Consider the following 22,489-nt stretch of genomic DNA (forward strand, 5'->3'; position numbering starts at 1 on the left):
GCCCAATTCTTCTTGTTAACTATCTTCAGCCAGATCCACGCTCCAGGGGGCACTGCCACTTCTGATGGTCTGGCTCGTTCTTTATCTGATTTTAACTGCAACAAATGTTTAGAATTTAGGAGTTTTCGCATATACTCAGCTAATGTACTGTCAGCTTCTTGGTCTGTGGGCATGACAGATTTCCACTGAGGTATATAGTAAGCCCTTCCAAAGAGTTTTTCAAAAGGAGTCAATTCTTTTGCATTCAGAACAGTTCTCATGCTCAACAGTGCCAGGGGCAGACAGTACACCCAGTTTCTCTGTGTTTCTGTTATTAATTTTCTTAGCTTACTCTTTAAAATCCCATTATGACTCTCTACTAGCCCTGCTGATTGCGGGTGATGCGCACAATGATTCTTTAGAGAAATACCAAAATGTCTACTTAACTGCTGTATGGTCTGATTTACAAAGTGTGTGCCATTGTCACTGTAGATCCTTTCCAGAATGCCGAATCTAGGGATGATTTCTTTAACAAGCACTTTGGCCACAGTCGTAGCGTCTGGATTTTTAGTCAGAAAGGCTTCCACCCATCTGGAAAACATATCTACAATGACAAGACAATGCTTCTTATTTTTCACATTTATTCAACTCTATGAAATCCATACAGATAGTATGAAATGGATATGGTGGTGTAGGGAAACTCCTTTGCTTGGGCTTCAACGCCCCTTGTGCATGATGTTTATTACAGATGTGGCATAACGAACAAAATTTTTTAGAGTAGTTTGTAAATCCATACGTCGTGAACACATGGTTCACCAGCTGTACCATCCCCCCTGTTGAGACATGGCACTGCCCATGGCTCAACAAAGCTGCATATCTAAACAAATTAGACGGCAATATCGGTTTTCCGTTTTCCTTCTTTAGAGATGTATAGCCCCTTTTCAAGAATTGCTCCTCGTTTTACCCATCTTTGTTTTTCAGTTTGCGTAGTAAGTGTTTGCATTGTCTTTAACATTTCTAAGTCTAAGATCTTAGAGGGTTGTAGTTCCTCATTCAAAAGAAATACTTCTGAAGCTGCCTGCTTTGCAGCTGTATCAGCTCTCGCATTACCTTTTGAAATCCTGTCCTGTTGCTTGGTATGAGCTGTGCATTTACAGATAGCTACTTTCTGAGGTAACTGAATAGAATCTAAAAGATCTAAACTAAACTGTGCATGATTGATTGGTTTGCCAGTAGATGTTATCATTCCTCAATTTTTCCACTGTTGCACAAAAACATGTACAGTAGAAAAAGCATACTAGCTGTCAGTAAAAATGTTCACACATTTGCCCTTTGCTAAGGTACATGCCCGTGTCAGGGCAATCAATTCTGCTGCCTGTGCAAATAAACTATGTGGCAAAGATTTTGCTTCTATAATGTCTGTGTCAGAAACTACTGCATATCCTACTAGGTTCTGTCCTGCAGGACCCCTTTTGCATGAGCCGTCCACGTAGTATGTCACCTCGGCATCATCCAAGGGAACATCCGTAAGGTCTTTTCTAGGCAGTGTCTTTTGCTCAATCACCTGCAGGCAGCTGTGTGGTGTGCCATCTTCAGGGGTTGGGAGCAAGGTAGAAGGGTTCAAAGTCGTACATCATTCAATTGTCATATGAGGTTGGCTCAACAATATAGTCATACAGGAGAGATGCCTAGCAGGGGAAAGATATGCTACCTTTTCTTGTAGTAAAATAATCGCGACTGCATGAGGCACTCTCAATGTGAGAGGGTGGAACAACACTACTGAGGCTGAAGCCTGTACTGCCATTGCAGCTGCAACTACTGCTTGTACACAATGAGGTAAAGACCATGCCATTGGGTCCAGTTGTGATGAATAATAAGCAATAGGGCGTTGCTCGTCCCCATGCTGCTGTGTTAACACTGATGTCATATAACCTTGCTTACAATCTACAGTTTGGAAAAAACGTTTATGATAGTTTGGTAATCCCAAAACTAATGAGGACGCTATTAACTGTTTCAGTTTGCAGAAAGCAGATTCTGCTTCTGGTGTCCATTGTAATAAATCCTGTGCTGCCATAGGCTTTTTATAAATCAGGTTAGTCAACTGTGCAGATTCTAAGGCATAGTTTGGAATCCAACTCCGACAAAAATTAGTCATAGCCAGGAAGGACATCATTTCCTTCTTGGTAGTGGGTTTTGGTGCTTGCAAAATCGCTATTTTTCTGTCCTCATCTAATGTCCTACCTTCCTTGGATATTACATATCCTAGGTATTTAACTTGTTTTTTCCAAAGCTGCAGTTTATTTTTGTTTACTTTATGTCCTTCAGTGGCTAAAAATTGTAATAGCGCTATGGTGTCCTCTTTACAATCTTGCTGGGTGGGGGACGCCAGCAGGATATCATCAACATAAAGCAAAATCTGACTACCTCTTGGTGGGGTAAATCCCGCCAAGTTGCTTGCCATTTCTTGTGAGAATATTGTTGGACTTTCACAATACCCCTGTCTTAGTCACGTATATGTATACCTTTTCCCCTGAAATGTGAATGCAAACCAATGCTGGCTGTCAGGGTGTATCGGTATTGAAAAGAACGCATTGCTGATATCTACCACTGAAAAATATTTCTGTTGCGGTTTTAAATCATTCAACAGGGTGTGTGGGTCTGGCACCGTAGGTGCCCTTGGTATTACTGTGTCATTTACAGCTTGTAAATCTTGGACCATACGCCACTCTCCATTCGCTTTCTTAACAGGAAATAAGGGTGTGTTACATGGTGAATCACGAGATTCCACCAGCACCCCTTCCTTAAGTAAAGCTGCTATAATAGGTTTGATTCCTACCTCTGCATCTTTTCTTAAGGGATACTGTCTCTTTTGTGGTCTAAATGCTGACTTTGGCGTAATAGTAACTGGTCCTGCTGTATGAATATGTCCTACATCTGATTTTCCTGTCGACTAGAGATTTTCTGGTATATTCTGTAAGGCATTCTCTTCCTCCTTCAGTAGGAGTGCCAATCAGCTGTCCTTGCTAGACTGCAAGTGTACAGCTGGGTGGGACTGAGTTATCCAATTCAGCTTCTGCATTTGTATTCCCTGTTCTGACAGTTCTAACTCTATCTGTTTTTCCCACCTCGTGACTTTTTCTCCTAAGTCTACCCATTTTACATTCTTGTCCTTAGTTAAGCTAACATGTGGTAATCGATTAGATTTATAGAGTTCAAAGAGCTCCTGGGGCAATGAACAGCTGGCTACACTGTTCCCTTCTGTGTCCCAGTACAGATTACGTAATACCAATCTGTTTGCATGATTTCTAAACAATTATTGCTCATATTCCTTATTAGGTCCTGGTGTATTACAATAATACAGAGTACAGTGCAACAAATGCTGTTTTTCAATGTCAAGGGAGGGGAACTTGCTGATGGCTATGTTCATCAACTCTTCGGTCACTGCCCCTGGACCAGTCGTAACCAAGTCCTGGCTGTACCAATAAAACATTTCACCCTCTGATTGCACTGCAAAGGTATCTGTTTATCGCTGTGCTTCCATACACTGCATAGTCGGAACTACTGCTATACCAAATAGTTGCATAAGGTCTCTGCCCAAGAGGTTTACTGGGCATTTTGCAGATACAACAATTTTGCTTTTCTGGGTCAATCCTGAAACAGGATCAGTTATCACAATATTATGGGAGAGGGGCTCCCGATATAGCTGTCCATTAGCTGCTTTCACTAAAATGTAATCAGGTGACTCTGAATTCTCTGGCAGTTAGGAGGGATGTACCAGGGTCCGTGATGCCCCTGAGTCACACAAGAATCTGACTTCCCTCCCTTCTACCAGGAGTGTAACTTCTGGTTTCATGTCTGCTAAATAGAGCTCTAAGCTCAATAAAGCTAAATCCAATATTTCATTTTCTTCACTATCCGTGACTTCTTGCACTTCCTCTATTTCTTCTGTCACATTCTCTACTCCCTCTATCACATACTCATTTGTCCTTTCTCTGCTATCCCCTTCTAGTGATTCCTGACTATCATATAGTCAGTCCTCACCCTCCTTATCCTCCGTGGTTGCCTTCTTGTTTTTCTTGCAATCCCTTGCCAAGTGTCCTTTTTTACTGCATTTAAAACATTCACCCCTTTTCTTTCGCCCTTCAAAGTCCTCTGATCGTTGATCAGATTGTTTGTTTCCCTGGGTATTTCTTTTGCCCTTTTCCCGGACTGTACTACATATACTTCTGCTCCATCTTCTACAGAAAATACTTGGGCTTTCTTTTTCTTTTTGCTATTAAAATGCCTTTCGGCATGTCTAGGATATTCAAGCAATGACTGTAACCTGCTTGTAAGATGATCTACCATGTGTTTTGTAATAAAACTGCTTATAGGTGCAATACTGCCTTTCAAAAATGCATTCTTTAACTGCTGCTCGTATGGGGAATCGTGTGTCTGATCTTCAGGAACCTGCATTCCACAATGGTTATTAAAACATTCTAATAGTCTGGCATAATATCGGTCAATAGCTTCACCTTTCTGTTGGATGCATTGGTTAATGCAAGCCCAGTCTGCCCTAGGCTTCATTTTTCAGAGATTCGGTCTGTAAGACCTTTCACTCTGTTGTCTAATTCTGCGCTGCTATGTGGGAGGGGCCTGAGCGCAATATCAAGGGGATTCCAGTCGCCACTAATCATGTGCCAATCTGGTCCCACAATTTGTCTGACTACTTTTTCTACCTCTTCTCCATTTAAATTATAACTCAGCCTCATTCCTTGCAAATCTTCTAAGAACTTTCTAAAATTAACTTTTGGATGGGGAATTCCCTCAGTGGCTTTCCGGATGTCTTCTAGAGTCCAGGGTCTATACACTAGAATAGTTGGGTCCTGACTTTCTTGCCCTGCCTGAGGATTAGGCACTTCTATAAGTGGGCATATTTCTTCTTCACTCATAAATCATGAATTTCTACCCATTTGAAATAACTCAATGTCCCCTTTTGAGTTTCCTGCCCATGTTCGAGACCTGGTCTCGACGGGATCTCTAATAAACGGTTTCGCTTTTGTAGTGTCTCTACTTGCAATGACAGCAGGATATCGCAGGGGTGGACTAATTTGTTCACTTGCCTCATATTCTGGTAAAGGAGGTGGAGGGGCTGATGCTATTACTAAGTTATTGTCCTCCTTATCTAAAAACATTGCTTTTGAATTATTACTCTTTTGTTCCCTTCGGTCCTAATTGACGTTGCTTTTTTACCCGACCTCTAGAATCAGTTTTAAGCTGTTTGACAAGTTTGACAAGTGAGGATTTTTCTAGTTTACCATCAAATTCATACTTATTAACCCATTTTGAGTAGTATTTAATATTATCAGCACGCTGTGACTGCATGTATTTCGCGTCTTCGGTTGACAGCGGATTTTGGGAGCTTTTTGTACAATTATTACCCATTTTGTTTTACCCTTTTAATCCTTACGTAACTCCTTATTTCTAACATGGTACCACAGATGTTTTTATAATCTCTTCAGAATGACTGCCTACCTGCTCTGTTTCCCTGATCTATGATAAGACAGTAATCTTTCTGTCCCTGACTTAAAAATAAAGTCTTAACAGAACAAATACAAATCTAGTCCTTGATCTAAAACAGAAAAAAAAGGTAGATTCACCTTACCTGAGCCTTCGTGATTGATCACCTGGTTCGAGTAAACCCGTCCTTCAGTCGCAGATCAGAAAGTGGCTGGCCTCTTTTGTACGACAATTCAGTCGGAAGACTTTTCAAATAAGACAAACCAATGTGGTTTCTTCCCCGTACGGTTTCAAGCCACCTGGCCTGTCTGATCCGAGGCGAAGTGAAGGTTTCCGGTCCGAAGGACCAATCTGTCAAAGGAAAAAACTTCAAAGACCAATACATGTAAGGTTCAGTTAAGGCACTTTAATTTACTTGCCACAAGGAGACAAAAACATGCAAATACAAGGATTTGTCTAACTACTAACAGGAAGTATGTTCATTCTTATACTATTTTACAAGACATGGCCTTCTCAGCTGATGTAATCAAGCACAACTTTCAGTATTGTTCTACAGCAGATGTTACTCAGATTTTCTGTTGACATGACTAGATTTGTGAGAAACTTTTCAGAAAAACAACCTGGCCTTGGTGACCATTAATCTGTTTACAAGCATCTATTGTACAGTGTTACTTTTCAAGGTACTTTTCTAACACAGATACAAGCAAATGCTGATTGCAGTTCATATTTTCAAGCAGGCTTTGTACTAATTATCTGTAACTTCTACAGCTGTGCATTTTCTCATGGCACAGCGGAACATCTTGTCTAAGTTTCATACAAGTAGTATTGTTCTATTCATTATTTTCCTAATGCAAGCAGAAATCACCTGCTTCTCAGTAAATTTCCAAGGCACAAGCAAGATTTTAGCTAACAATACAAGGTCAGAAAGCAACTGCAGTTTGTACAGATTTATGCAGTATGAAATAGAATAAATGTGTTAACCCTTTTCAAGCTCTAAATGCACTAAGCATATTGCTAATACACACATTAATACATATTTTTCTAACACTTACCCAGTAGCAAGACTCATAGACAGATCTATGTCAGAGTGCCCTGCTATATGGAAAAAATCCCATATAATATCTCTTCACAAAGGAGGCAACTCAATTGATTTTAGCAACTACCGTCTAATCGCTATTCTATCACTCCTATCCAAAATCCTAGCGAGGGTGGTCCATACTCAACTCATGAACTAACACCCACAATCTATTATCAATCACACAACATGGATTTCGCCCCCATCATAGTACAACTACAGCCCTGATGTCCTTTACTAATACAGTCAACCAACTTAGAAATTCAGGGCAATTCATATCCGCCATATCTCTAGACCTGTCCAAAGCATTTGATATGGTAAACCACAACAAACTGATCAAAGTCCTCTCCTCCCTAAACCTTAGTGCTTTCACTGTTACCTGGTTCCAAAAACTACCTATCAGACTGACAGACAACAGGCTGTACTGTGGCAACATCACCTGTCCACTCTCCCCACAGTCTCCCTAGGTGTCTCACAAGGCTCGATCTTAGGACCACTACTGTTCTCCCTCTTTACCAACCAACTCCACACCTTTACTCACCAAGCATCTGTTATACAATACGCAGATGACTCTACCTTCATATGCTCTGCCCTCAACATACAGGACCTCCACACCATAACCTAGAATTCATTTCTATCACTAGAATCCTGGCTTACCAATTCTCAACTCATTCCACACCCAAATAAAACCAAACTCCTCCTCTTCTACCCCCCAGAAACACTTACAATACTCCAAGTTTTCACCCTAGAGTACAAAAACAAAACTATTATCACCCCTGGGACACATACCAAACTGCTAGGGGTTAAAATTGACAACAATCTAAAATTTGATATCCACATAGCCCAAACTATCAAAAAAGTTCATAAAAAATTAGGCCTCCTTTACAGAAACAAGAAACTTTTACAAAAGCTACTATTGCCCAGACACACCTCCTGTCACCCCTACTCTATGCCTCCCCTATACTAACCAACCTATGCAAATCAGACCTTACTATACTAGACTCATGTTACAATAAAATAGCCAAATTCACAACAAACTCGCCCTACAAAACATACCATTGCACAGCCCTTAGACAACTAAACTGGCTAGAACTTCCTCAGCTCCTCCAATACAAGCAACTAACCTTCACCCATAAAATCCTCCATGAACCAGATAAAACCCAGCCCTTCAAGATCTCATACAACCATACACCATCACTATAACACTCCGTTTCAGTGACAAACTCCTAGTTAAATTCACCAAAGCTAACAACTCAGCTGGAAAATCATTCTTCTCTAACATCATTTCTAAAATATGAAATAAACTGCACACTTCCATCACCTTCATCTGCACCACAGTACAATTTAAAAAACTTCTATTTACTCACTTAGAAAAGTCCTGGCTTTGCTCTTGCTACCCAGCTGACTAACTCTATATTCTCCACTTTTTATACACACCCTCGGACTTTCTTTAGATCTACACTGTACAATACTATCCTATTATGCCTTCTTCCTTCCCTCTATATATATATACTTACTCTATTACTTCAAATCATTTCAAGTCTTCCTCAAAACTATCACACGGTGCTTTCTAATATATACGCTACTCTATTACCTCAAATCATTTTAAGTCTTCCTCAAAAATATCATACTGTGCTTTCTAATATATATGCTAGTCTAGTTTGTATATTACCGTATACTCTTTGTTGTACAGATTTTGTTAAAATTGCTAAGGTGTCATCTCTTTCGGTTATTTATATCTGCAATGTGTACTTAATTGTTGACCTGTACTCTGTAATTTTCTTGTGGTATAACATTTATTTTTCATATTGTTGGAGCTTTTCTCCCCGTGCCTCTGCTGAAAATGACTTTCCCGGTAAACAAATGTTAAATAAATAAACTGTTTTATTTATCTTTTATGTCACTCTCAGAGGATTCTACTCCTGGCCTTATTCAGAGACACATGATTTAACTGAGTGTGGATGGTATTTGATATGTTTTATGGCATTTTGAATATTGAACAGGAGATTGTATTGCGCAGACTGGACTAAAGTAGATATAGATTTTTCCCCTGTAGCTTATTTTTTGCACAAGGGTCACATTCATTCTCTTAGAATGTGTTTGCTGAGTTTCAAAATTCTTGAATCAGACTATAATTAATTAAATAATTAAGCTTCCTGATACATGAAATAGATTATATGAAATGTAAGAATAGTTGCTGGACCCTTGAAAATCATTGTGAATTTATTGCCTTCAGTCATCATAAGAAAGACTGCATTCCTTCTATCCCTTGGAATTGATTGCATGTCTCTTTTCTGTAAGAACTCATGATGCCCGATGACTGATGAGTGTGTAACATATATGGTGGGTGACCCAGCTGCAAGTTTTGTAAAATGTGCATCTCTGTCTGATTATGAATGTACAACACCTCAGAAAGTAGTTTTGAAACTGAGAGTTGGCTGTGATCTGTTTGAGTTGGTTAAATGTGGAGCTGGTTATAGTATTATTACTTAAATTAGTAAATTATATTAATTTATGCATGCTTACCGCTGAGCAGATAACTGTCTGTCTAAGTGATATATATTATTTTGATATACTGAAGTTTCCAGAGAAATTATAAATATTTTGAGATATTAAAATGCTTAACTCAACATATTTTGAGTATGTTATTTTGAAATAATTTTGTAAGCTCATTATTCATGAGGATAAATTCATTGACGTTATTATTTTTTTTCATTATTATAGGATATTACATTCAGGATGTAGGAATAGCAGGGATGGGAATGAGATCCTGGTAATGTCAGTGTTACCTTGAGATAAAGGTACAGGCACAACTGTAAGCTAGAATTTGGAGGCATCCATGAGTGATAGTAGTATTTAACACTTTAGTACACTGCATGTCTTCTAATGGTGTTTTAATTATTGATCATGCATCCTGAAATGATTAGAAATTAAATTTGTCTTAGAAAGCTTTTGTCTTAGATATATTATAGAGAAAATAGTATTTTATATTTTTCTGAGAATTATATGAAAAGGAAGGGACTATATAAGATTATAATATGAACAACTGATGCTGGGAAATTGTTATGCACCATCAAAAATGAATAAGAATGTCATATGTTATGTTTAAAGATGATATTGCATGGAGATGGGATAGTAATGTCTAGTCACAATGTCATTTTGCATATGTTTATGTTATTATTGTTTGGACAATGGTTTGATTATGTACACAATTCTATTATTTTCCATTTAAATTTATAATGTTAATAAAGATCATTAAATTAACAGACTAACAGTCCAATTAGATGGAGAAAGGTTCAAAGCTGGTGACTACATATACTATACTGACCTCCAGATGCAGAACAAGAGGAGAATAAACAGCCACATGAATGACTAAGATTCTAAGACAGGAAAAATGGTTGTTATGAAGAGAAAAAAATAATTTCCCAGAAATAGAATGATGCACCAATGCACCCAAATTAAGAAATAGAACTCTGGAGGTCCAAGAAGGTACAGGAGGGATTAATTTGGTGAGCACAGGAAAGTACAAAAAAGGGTAAAATATGGGCATTGTACTTTTCAAGTTTGAGGGGAGTTCATGGCACAGAAGTAAAATAGCATTTCTTTAACAGTATTAATTCAATGGTCTTGGTTGGTTTACATATGTGTGATTAATACATGTCTTTTAAACTCACCATTTTACAAAAACATAAAGACCTAAAATGGTGAGTCAAAAACAGAAAACACAAAAAATCAAAAATCTTTTTTTTTTTGTAAGAGAGCAACCTCCCCCATGTGGGGAGTAGAGTGTCTCATGCCCCCTCTTAATTATATATACCAACTCCATAGTTAAGTGCTCTGTCAGGCTGCACAATGCAGTGCATTGTGATAAAACTCACCAAACCATTAAATTTAGAAACCAATGCCACTCAACTGCCAATGCTTCAATGACACATATAAGTATACCAGTCTTGTTTGCCACAGGTGAAATGAACAATATGGGAGCAAACAAAACTAAAGTGCAGGAGTACAGACAGGCAGATTATGTTAAGCAAGGGAAACACTCTTAAGATCAAAATCAGAAACTGAAGAGGAGTACTGAAAACATGCAGCTGATAGATTATGAAGACTATTTAATAGCTTTGGAGATGGCAATAAGAAAATATAGAGAAAACTAGGGACTAAAAAGTGGACAATGTGCGTCAATGGGGAGATATAGGAAGAATTCCATGTAGATATTTTACAAGTTAATGAAAACAAGAAGACTTGCTCACACAAGAATATAAGAAGTTAGAAATAAGTTGAAATGTACAAAACATGAGTAGGCAAGGGTGGAGAACTATATAGTGGAACAAATAAAGTGAAGTTAGAAATATTTCTCAACACATGTAGGGGAAATTAGGAAGGCCAAAATAAAGGGAAACAGACTCGTCAAGGAGAAAAAATGTGCAGATGGGATGGGAAAATGCATAAATTCTACAGAAATTGCTTGTTTTCATTTTCATGAAATATAAGGAAGTGTTTCAGTTTGGCAGGTGGAAAAAGATTAAGAGGGAGGAAACTGGACAGAAGGCATATATAAAGGAAACTTGCATAAAGGAAGTTCAAGGAGTTAAGGAAAAACAAGGTGCAGATTCTTATTATTTTAAAGAATGTTAAAGAATGTTACTGGTCTAGTTTTAGATTCCCTATCCCTTAGCAGTGACTAGAGAGAGAAAAGCCTTGGATGGGCTAATCATAAGAGCGGCAAAGACTGATCCCTGAAATTACAGACCACTCTAACAAGGAAAGTCTGAAAGAGCTGGCAGGGGATGGTGGAAGTGAATGGCTGTTGTCATCTCACCCTTCTTGGAGGAGTCACCACTATCTCACCACTTGGGTGAAACCTAATGGGAACAGTAGGTGTTGCACCCATTGACCATGAGCATCTGAGCATGCACTGGCACTATCCATGTGCATTAGCACTATGTGCACTGTCACATTCCATGTGCACTGGCACTATCTGTGTGCATTGTCTTGTCTGAAATAATTTGCTGAGCGTCATTCTGCTTTCTGTATTATTTTTAAGATTATTTTACTGTGAAATAATAGTATGAATTAATAATCTTTTATTTCTTTTTTTTTATGTAGCATTGTGGGAATGAAGTAGGTAATCTAAGGATCTGGGTGTCCTTTCGGTAGGCAGTCAGATACTGGGGTAAATGCCATGTGTGGAATAAGACATGTTTGGCCAAAACTTATATTTTGCCAAGTGTGGTCACTGCATGAGAAAGTTTTCTGTCCATGTCGTAGTGAGTTCAGGACTGATTTTAAAAGATTATGGAATATAGGGGATACTAGTCCCCATATGTTTGTGTGAGGGGCAATAGCCCATGAAATAATGTAAAGTATTATTTTAGGGCCATTTCACATTTTTATATGAAATCATTTTCTACTGCATGATATTCATTGACATTCTTACAGTTAACGGGGCACTGTGGATCAAAATTAAATTGTAGTGACCCAGTTTTGAGGTGATCCTGGAATGCAGACATGCTACAATATGAGTACCTTTGTTGTTTATTCTGAGGCCACACACAATAACTATAAGATGAAATCTTGGCTTTGAGAGCAAGTCATGCTAGCATAGCATCTGTCTCTTTCTCTTTGTGTAGCATGAGACACAAGGACCATTTCAGATTCATTGTGACAGAAATTATAATGCTTATTTGAGGTACTTATGTTTATTATTTACATGTGGAAAAATGTCTTCAAACAATTCAAATCATACAGAAAAGTTCTTTCAGTTCTTGAAATCAGATAACTTATAATATGCAAACATGTAAAACATGATAATACAGTATAGTCACATTTAGACAGCAATTATTCATAGTAGTAAAATATGATAGCATGCACACTTTCCTCTGACTGTGTAGGTGTTAGGCCTCTAATGGTATGAAATGAAAGCTTATACAGCTGAATGAACCTCTAAATTGAATATTTTTTTCTGTTTTGACTTTCATAGTAAAATGTGATTATTTGATGTGCAATTCAGTTATCACTTCAGCATTATTCATTAGCTTCCGTACGCAGTCTTTTTTCACGTTTTGTGTTCCCAAACACATTTTCAGTGAGCACAACAGAATGTGACATTTAAAACAAAAACTAAATCAGGACTCCGGAAGAAGGAATGTTTATTCACATATTATTAAACACATTAGTGCTATTTCAATAGCCAGGTTCAGTGTCACCACTGAGCTTGTCATATGCTACAATTTGTCATATTTTTAAAAAAATAAATACCGTAAATGTCCACACATGCTATGTCTTCTGGCATTATAACTATTTTGATAGATTTGCAACATACAAACTCTTCACAGTCCTGCTGTTCAGAAATCCTGAAACACACTCTAGAATTTATTATAATACACATGCTACTTGCAGTCTGACTTTGGCTGAAGATGGGATGGACATGCCCAAAGTATATGCTTTTCAGCTAGTTTCTGTACCATGCAAAAGCAATGCAACCAAACTGTATATGAAATATTCTGCCACAGTTCGGAGCACCAAGGTGAAATGTAATTGAACCTAGAAGAAAAAAAGCATAACAAAATAATATACTAAGATAGCACAATATGGTTAGAAAGAAATGTTTGACTTTTCTCAGCAGTGAAATAAAAAAAACACATGAATATAAATTGTAGATGTGAATTTGCTGATACATACAACAGATAATTTTAGGCAATAGGAAAGTTGCAACAGTGAAAAAATAATGCAATAAAACTGAATGTGTCACTTGGCTGATATCTGAACACTATAACAAGCTATAACAGGGAACATTTTCATCAGAATAGCAACAACGAGGCTTGAAATAAAATTCACTAGGAATTATCTAGAGTTGTACAGCTGTGTGAATTTAATGGGAAGAAAATGGGAAAAAATGGGCAGTGACAAATGGTAACAGGAATGGGGAACTTGGAGACAGTGGGGAGCAAGAAGAGATAAGGCTAGATCAACACACAATGGTATATGGAGGAAAAAAGGGTAATGGAAGCATGAAGGGGGCAGAAAACAGGTTCAAGTGAAATCTTGGAGAAGGTGCTCATATAAGGGCTGAACAGTTTGAAGGTGAGTACATGTATGGATGAATAGCTGAAGGAAAGGGATTCTGATTAAAATGTGTTAGACAAAAGAAACACCCATTAACCTTAAAAGGCTAAAAAGTAGAGACAACAAAGTGCAGTATATGAACATCTGCTCAGCAACTGGATAAGGCGGAGACTTCTAGGAATCAGAAGTGTTCCATTATGATATTATGGCGTTTATTTTAGATGTTACATAGGAGATTAACAAAACTGAGAAATTAGGACATTTATAGATGTTGTATGAGTAATCAGGCCTGTTGTATGCCATTTCCTGCAGATATGAGCACAAGCTACCATAAACCAGTGGTGTCATATAAGACATGCTGATAATCAGAAAGCTATGGGTAATTACAAATGTACAATAGGGGTCAGTATGAAGGAGTTTCGATTAAGTATCTTAATCAAGTTCTACATCCAGCTGCTTGTTTGTGACAGATAATCTACAGGAGGACACTGGGATGTAAATGGAGATAATATAGTGCTGGGGACTGGGATACTGCGCAATTTTTTCCTCAACAAACAAAGCAAAAACTAAACACAGGGCAGTTAGCTGAAGCTCTTTCAGGAACAGCACAGAAGGCCTCATAAAAATCCATGGACATGTAAATGGGTGGTCATATTTTTCACTATATTTTGCTATTTGGTAGATAATCACATCACTAAGGCAAATTAGAGACTGACAGAAAATGTCAGATGTTATGCTGGTGCTACAAACTGAAAGAAATGTTACTGATATTGGGATGTTTCTCCACTGGGAGTAGAAAAGATAGATACAGACAAACCAAGATGCATCACTTGGCTCTTGTATAATGCATAATCAGAGAAATAATGGTTGACCTATTGAGCAATGTCAATATTAAATGATCTATGTGAGGAGTGCTCACCAATGAAAGCACTCATAAACACATCATGTTGGTACTTATGGATGTATAGCTGATAAGGATAAGCAAAACAGTAGTGGTGGTGGTGGTGAGATCCTGTCAGAAGCTAGATGGCAAAGAATGATGTAAGTAGGATGATATAGAAACTCAGAGGCAGATAACCATCCAGGTACACAGGCAGACAGACATGACTAACCTTTTGGACCTTTATTTTTTCAGAAATCTATTGCATACCTATGACATAAGTGCACATGAAATTTATTTGTGTAACACTTTCTGTTTTGAATAAAATTAACTTGTCTTACATAAATTATAGAAATATGAAAAAGTATTAGTAGAAAAACAAGTAAACATGTAAGGAGGAGTGTTGCATACTTTTGCTGATACCATGACAAACTTGCGAATAAGCATACTACAGTTGTCGATTAGTTAAGCAGTCAAAATGAACCACCTGCCAGTACAGACCAGCAAAATATCTCCATATGAGCCACTAAGCTGTTACCACTACATTATACCAACACATTTTGCAAACCTTCATGACTGATTCAGATTCTGGTCACTATAATGATTAATACTAAACATGGCATGATTTGATCTCATAGGTAACAGAGCATGAAGACTCTTAACTATTAATTAGCTGATTCTTGAAATCCAAGGTGTAGAATTTGATTCCTTCCATAGCTATTTGCCTACTGTATGACTCAGAGCAAGTCACTTAAACGCATGTCTGGTTTGCACTTGATACGTAATAGTAAATTAGCTTACCTGAATAAGAAGCAAATACAGTTTGTCCAGTGATACCCCACAAATTAATTACATTGCAGACAGTCTGTGGAGCAAAATAAAATCGTAAAATAATGAGGGATGAATATGTCTGCTGCAGTAAATCTCCAGGCAGTAATGGCCACATTTTCTTCATAGTCATATATAGTTTGTGAAGCGTACTTGTAGGAGTACTGAACTGATCACTATAGTTATAAATACAAACTATATGCAGGCATATACTTCCTACAGGTGACAATCTATTGTAAAAGGTTTCATGGGCTAGTTATTTTGGGAGATGATCATAAAGGCTGCAAACTGTTGACATTATCTTGTCTAACATCAAACACAACACGATAGTAAATCATCGGAGGCCAAAGCAGAAAGGAGACAACTCATCCTTTATGCTTCATGAGCAACATTTTCCCAGTTCTTGCCTCAAGAATCTTAATAATGTCATTATGTGACTCAAAAAAGCACTTCAGCTTTTCACACTGTGTGTTTCTCCAACATCATAATTAAATTGTGAGCAAATAGCTAAACAACAAAACCACCTGAAAGAGAAGATTCGTTATGAAGTAGCCAGGCATCAGACAAAAAAAGCTTTATACATTTTACAGGCTCTGCAAGATATCTTTGCAACATATCTTGTCACAATGCAAATGATTTAAGCTAATTATGTTATTGCATATGCAAAACATATGATAATGCAAAGCTCTTATATATGCAGCTGTGATACTTAAACACTCCTATTGACATGGTAACTGCCTGTTTTCCATTTATATTCTATTTATGCACTATAACACATTAAAGGAATTTCTAGAATAGTATTATAGAAGTTCATACTTATATTAGTATTGTAGATGTTTATACTTACATTCTGAAATTTAAAACGAATTCTGACATTCCAAATTCATTTTGCAATTCAAATGATGTATACTTCCACAGAGTACAACACAGAAATACAGAATTAAAGCCGTGTGTTTTAATATCACCGTGTAAAGTTAAAGCACTAGCATGGAACATGTTTCTGGTCTTAAGCTGTTAAAGTTTAAAGAATCCCTTAACTCTTCCAAGGTTAATCCAAAATGTGCAGTCTGATTTTGAAATTTGCAACTATTTATATGGTATTAAACAATGAGGACTGTGTGTGTCATCTGTTAATAACTGATTACTAGTGACAACTGTATTTACAATTACATTGTACATAAAATAGGGAGTGTTTGAAGGATCATTCTTTCTGGTGTGATGTTACTCAGTAGACTTATTTGGCCATATCTGCTGAGTGATGCATTATTCATCTAATCATTCATTTATTCTCTGTTGCCAAGTGAGTCCTACTTAAGACTGTGGTAGGAGTATGAGCCTGTTCTAGTCTCCCAAACAGTGGGCAAAGGCATTGAAGTAGCACTACTTGGGGTATCAGGCCATTGCAAGAACCTTGCCTCCAACAGATGAAGACACACAATTGTATTAACACATCCCGTTACATGTGAGCAATGATGTGTGATGAACATTGTTTAAAAAACTGAGAGCTAAGGGCGAATTTCATTTCTATCAGTTTGAGAATATGCTAGCAAGTGGATAATGTAATGGTAAACTCTAAGACTAGAGAGTTTGTCTGTGATACTGTGTGAAGAATATTGTTAAATGCTTTGACAAGGACAAGGAGGACAATATGAACAGTCTGACTATTGTTCAAGATTTCTGTGATCCTGTCAAAGAAATCAAATAATATGAGTAGACATGATCTACTTTTAACAAGAGGAGATTCTCAATGTCATTGCTAAATAGCTCAGCAGAAATATGTTCTTTGGCTTGACATATAATGTGAGTTAGATTACTATGCCAGTAGTTACTAGGGTCAGTCAAAGAGCCATTCTTGTGGAGAAGCACTGCTGTGGTAATTCTGTTAGCTTCTTCTATATAGCTACTGGAGAACAATAATTAAATAAATAAAGGGGCGGGACTCTGTGGAACTTCATACTTGTAAGTAGATCCCTTTGAATATTGTCAGGACCCATGGAACTACTATTGCCAGTTTTGGAGAGTGCTGATATGGCTTGATCTATGTTGATTATAGGTAAGATAATAAAAGGAGGGGTAGAGATAGGCCTCATAGTGTGAACACAATTTTCTCCTGTGTCTGATGCCATGATTCTTGTGTTTTATCACTGTCTAGGTTCAAAAGCCTTTTTTAGTCTTTTTTAGTATCTTGTTTCAGTTCATGGGGCTATGAATTGGATGTTTATCATATTGATCACTGCTGCAGTAGCCTTAACTATATGGATTATCTACTGCCAAGGATATAACAGGTGGTCAGTTTCCAAAGTTTCAGTGCATCTTCCACACCCCCAAACTGTCTTGCAGCTGGAGCTGAGCTGACCAAAAGGCAAGTTTGGGCACCAAGGCCTTCAGAGCTTTACTGCTGCTGAAGAGTACATTCCTCTGAGCCTTTCAGGGATCGATCGTCTGCTTGTGACACTGTTTTGCTGGGCAGATACATTCTCTTTGGAGGAAATAAACATCCATTCGATATTTCTTTTTAATTATTAACATGTTCCTTTTCAGAAAAATTATTTAATGAGACTACACTGTACTTTTAATGTGACCTGTCTATTTTCCTGCCAATTTAAAAGTTGTTTAAAGTAACTGAAAACCATTTTTTCAGTGGAGAGATTGTGTTTGTTTTGCTTTCTGAGGCTGTCTCAATGTTTTAAAGTGCTTTTTACTGTATTTGTCTGTTTGTGAAAAGAGTGACTTATAAAGACTTTTAAACAGCATTTGCTGCTTGTTTTCCCTGGGAAAGAGGCACCATTTTCGGCTTGCCCATGGAACAATCTGGCAGTCTCGCAGTTGCTCCTTCTTACAGCCACAAAAAGCAAAAGTTAAGGAAGCAACATTTGCCATCACTGCAGGCTAACAATTTGCCTCAACAAACACATACTGCAGCACAGATGACAAATAACTCAATCCCCACAAACCAGGAAAAAAAAGAACTCCTAAAAGGATTGAGTCAACAATTTACCTCAGCCACACATGGGTGACTCTGCTGTGACCATCAGTTGTACCTCGGGCCACCCATCTTTTACCACAGAGCCCTCTGGTGTAGCATGCATAGGCACTATGAACCTGGGATTAGCTACTTCTTCTGCGGCTGTTGGGGTTCCCTCAGAGGACAACGGAGACCTACTCTTGTTGATTCTGGGTGAAGGGACCGGGAAGGCTTCCATACTTTGTCAGAATGTTGTGCCCATCCCTGGGGAAGCTGCTGCTGCCATTAGTAACATTGCTGGCTCCATGTTTCCTGTTAAAAATTAACAGAAAACTAAGCACATGTCTACAGTACTTCTCTGTAGATTTACTTAGACAAGAGTAGTTTACTCAGTCTGACTACTTATCCATCTAGTGAAGTAGTTTCTGGTAAAAGAAAGAGGCATATCTCCTTTCCTGAAGAGATTCAAGATTCTGCTTCTGGACAGGAGGATGACAGGACAGATAAAGGTTTTCTCTTCAGATTTCAAATTCAGGCTCAGAGGAGAGCTCAGTTTCTAACTCTCCCTGTGGGGGTTCTCTTTCTCTGAGACTGTTTCTAGAATGGGCCAGTGTTTCCAGTAGGAAAACATTGAGGTTTCTCAGTCCCTCAGATAATATTATGGGCTGTTACAAAAGGAATTTCCAGGATCTGCACCCATTCCTCCAGTTCTTTCAACTTTGGGCAATGTGTGTTACTGCCTGCAGTTTTCTTGACAGTCAGCCAGCTGCCACTAAAAAGGTGAATAGGATTAATAAAATTCCTAAATATTTTATGTTTTTATACAGTCTTTCCTAACCTGATGTGGCAGCTACAGCTTTAGTTAATCATTCTGTTGCTAAATACTTCATTCCAATCATACTCTTTCTGATAAGGATGGGAAGATTATTGTTAAGTATGGGAAAAAGTTCAGAATTTAGAATTGTCAAGCTTATTTGCTAAGGTTTGTGCTGACTAGTTGTCCTCATCACAGAAATAAAATAAACAAAAAAAAAAGCAATTTCTTTCATCTTTTCCTGGTTAGGGGTCGCCACAGTTGATCACCAGTCTGCAGATTCATTATCAGTGGTGTTTTTACGGTGTCGAGTAGCCAGCCAGGCACACACACACACACACACACACACACAGACACACACACACACACACACACACACACACACACACACACACACACACACACACACACACACACACCTACCTGCATGTCTTTAAAACTCACTCGACTGCAGGGATGACATGCAGACTCTCCACAGAAGACACTTCAGCTGAGAATCAAACCTGAGAACCTCTTGCTATGAGTTAACAATGCTGACTGCTGCACCACAAGGGGGTTCCAAGAATAATTCTAGAAACTCCAAAGCCAAAGACAGTCCAGGAAGTCAGAATGACTAATATAAGAAACTTTGCCCCCCTCCCCCAACACACACACTGGCAGCCCCTATATTTTCTTTCAGAAAGTCTGAATATCCACTTTCCTCTTTGGCAACAGATATTTTCAGACAAATGGGTTCTGAAGATCATTCATCAAGTTTACAGATGACAGTGGGAGGAACTTCTTGTTGATAATCCCTCATCTGCCAGACCAGACACTTTTATTTCTACCTGTGCTTCATCATATGCTGTTCCAGGGAGTGACAGAACCTGTTCCCTCTTTCCAGATGGGAAAGGAGTTTGACAAAGGAAGAAAAATACCAAATATGACCAAAAAAGCAAATTTAATGACACAAACACATAAACACCTCTAGCACCATGGCTATATGAGAGCTAGAAGTGTTTATGTGTTTGGGTCATTAATCTTGCTGATTTTTTGGTCATATTTGGTTTGTTTCCTAAACATGTTTGTGATACTGCCCAAATTAAAAATTATGCCACTTCACAACCTGTTACCTCTTTTCTCCAGTCAGGTTTCCTTCTAGCATTAGATTTAAATAATGCTTATCATCATATTCCTACTTATCCAAACTTTAAATGTTTCTTAAGGTTTTGTGGGTCTGGATCACATCATCAGTTCTCTTCCTTACCCTTTGAACTATTCACTGCACCAAGATTGTTCACAATGTGTGTAGCTCTAGTTATCACTTACTTCTGGCTACAGGGTATCCACACTTGTCCATATTTAGACAATTTGCCTGTCTTTGCAGAGTATTTTTCATAGTGTCAGTAATCTCTCACTTGGGTGACAGCTCTCTTATACAAGCTAGGATTCCAAGAGAACATTCAAAAATCTTTCTTGACTCCCTCACACAGGATTGTGTTTCTGGGATATCACCTAGAAAACACAGTTCAAAGGGCTTTTCATTCACAGGAAAAAGTAGATTCATATCACGGTCTGTTTCTGGAGTTTTTCACTCAGATTTCAGTCATTGAGAGGGAACACCTCAGGAGTTTGGGCCTCATGGCTTCTATGATTCTTATGATAGCCCTGACAAGACTCTACACGAGAAAGATACAGTGGTATTTGAAGTCTCCTTGGCACCAGCACCAACAACCTTTATCTTTTCAGATACTGCTGCTGGGCTTTGTCGGAAGAGAAATCACTTGGTGGAGATAACAAATATCCCTAAATCCAGGTCTCTCTTTCTCCCTCCCTGTTCCTTAACAGTCACCACAGATGTCTTGGAATTTGCTTGGGGATCAGTTTCAGGAGGAATAAAAGTACAAGTCGTGTGGGACACCAAGGACAGATGTAAGCACATAAATATAAAAGAGATGCTAACCCTGATCACTCAAATCTCTGAATCATCTTTGATGCCCAGGACCTCTTCAAGTTGTTAAAGAAATATCACAGTCATGTGGTACATCAACAAGCAAGGGTGAACCTAGTCATATTCTTCCTCCAGACCAGCTATGTTAGCTTGAGATATAGCTTCACAGCACAACCTCACTCTACAAGCATCACAGAATCTGTCAGAGACAAATTTTGTGGCAGACAAGCTGAGCAGGACAAGGGCAGCCCCTCACGAATAGAAATTAGATCAGGGGGTCTTCCAAGATTTCATCCATCTATGGAATTCCACAAATAGACTGTGTTGCCTTCTGTCTGAACAATCAGCTGGCATGCTCCAGGGATCTATACAAGAAGGCTTGGAAGACAGATGCATTTTCTTTTCTTTTTTCTTTTACTTTTCTATTCTTTTCTTTGGACAGGAATTTTTCTGTAAGCTTTTCCACTCATTTCACTAATATCCAGGGTACTTCTGAAGATTCAGAAGGAATCCTTCAAGATCACTATGGTGACTCCCTTCTGGTCCAGGCAGCTGTGGTTCTTCCTTCTTTTGGAAATGGTCAGGGATCAGCTACAACAAGCTTCCTCACAGACAGGATCTACTCTCACAAGTGCAGCAGTTTGACACACCCAAACATCAATCAACTTCACTTGACTGCCTGTATGATAGGCACTTGTTTACTGAGGATGTGCAGAAGGTAGTAATGGAGGCAAGAAAGCCTGCTACTAGAAAATCATGTTCTAGCAAATGGAAAAGCTTTTCTAGTTGGTGCCAAAAACATAACCAGCACCCATTTAGGGCTAGTTCTGTTTTTACATTTTTTGTGTGAGTTACTGTCCTATAGTCTTTCTTTTGAGGAAAAAGAAAGGCCACAGGACAGTAACTCACACAAACATTATCATGGTTCATGTATTGGACATTTCAGCATGTCTGCCAATGGGTCCTCCTCCTTCAATGCATTCTCATGTCAAAATGTTTTTAAAAGAGGTTTTGAATAAGAACCCTCCAAGAAAACCACTGGCCCCTCCTTGGGATCTTAATTTTGTGTTAGAAAGCTAACATTTGCTCCATTTGAGCCACTTAACCTGTCTGACTTGAGGTCCTTAACATGGAAAACATTTATGATGATTGTTCTGACCACTTCAAAAAGGGTATCTGAGTTGCAACCTCTTATGGTGAGTTAACCCTCTCATTTTCTACAGGGACAAGGTTGTTTGATAACTAATCCTTCTTTTGTGCCTAAAGTAGTATTTGAGTTTACTTTAAGCCAAACTATCCAACTATTCATTTTCTTTCCTCAACCCTAAAATGAGGGAGATAGGAAGCTCTATACCTTGGATGTTCACAGACAACACAGGTACTATCTTGACAGAACATAATCTTTCAGATCTTTGGATCAATTGTTCATTTCTTGTGAAGGTAATAAGAAT

Source organism: Protopterus annectens, chromosome 3.part0, assembly GCF_019279795.1.
Source record: "Protopterus annectens isolate FY-2018-M chromosome 3.part0, PAN1.0, whole genome shotgun sequence".
NCBI classification, from domain to species: domain Eukaryota; kingdom Metazoa; phylum Chordata; order Ceratodontiformes; family Protopteridae; genus Protopterus; species Protopterus annectens.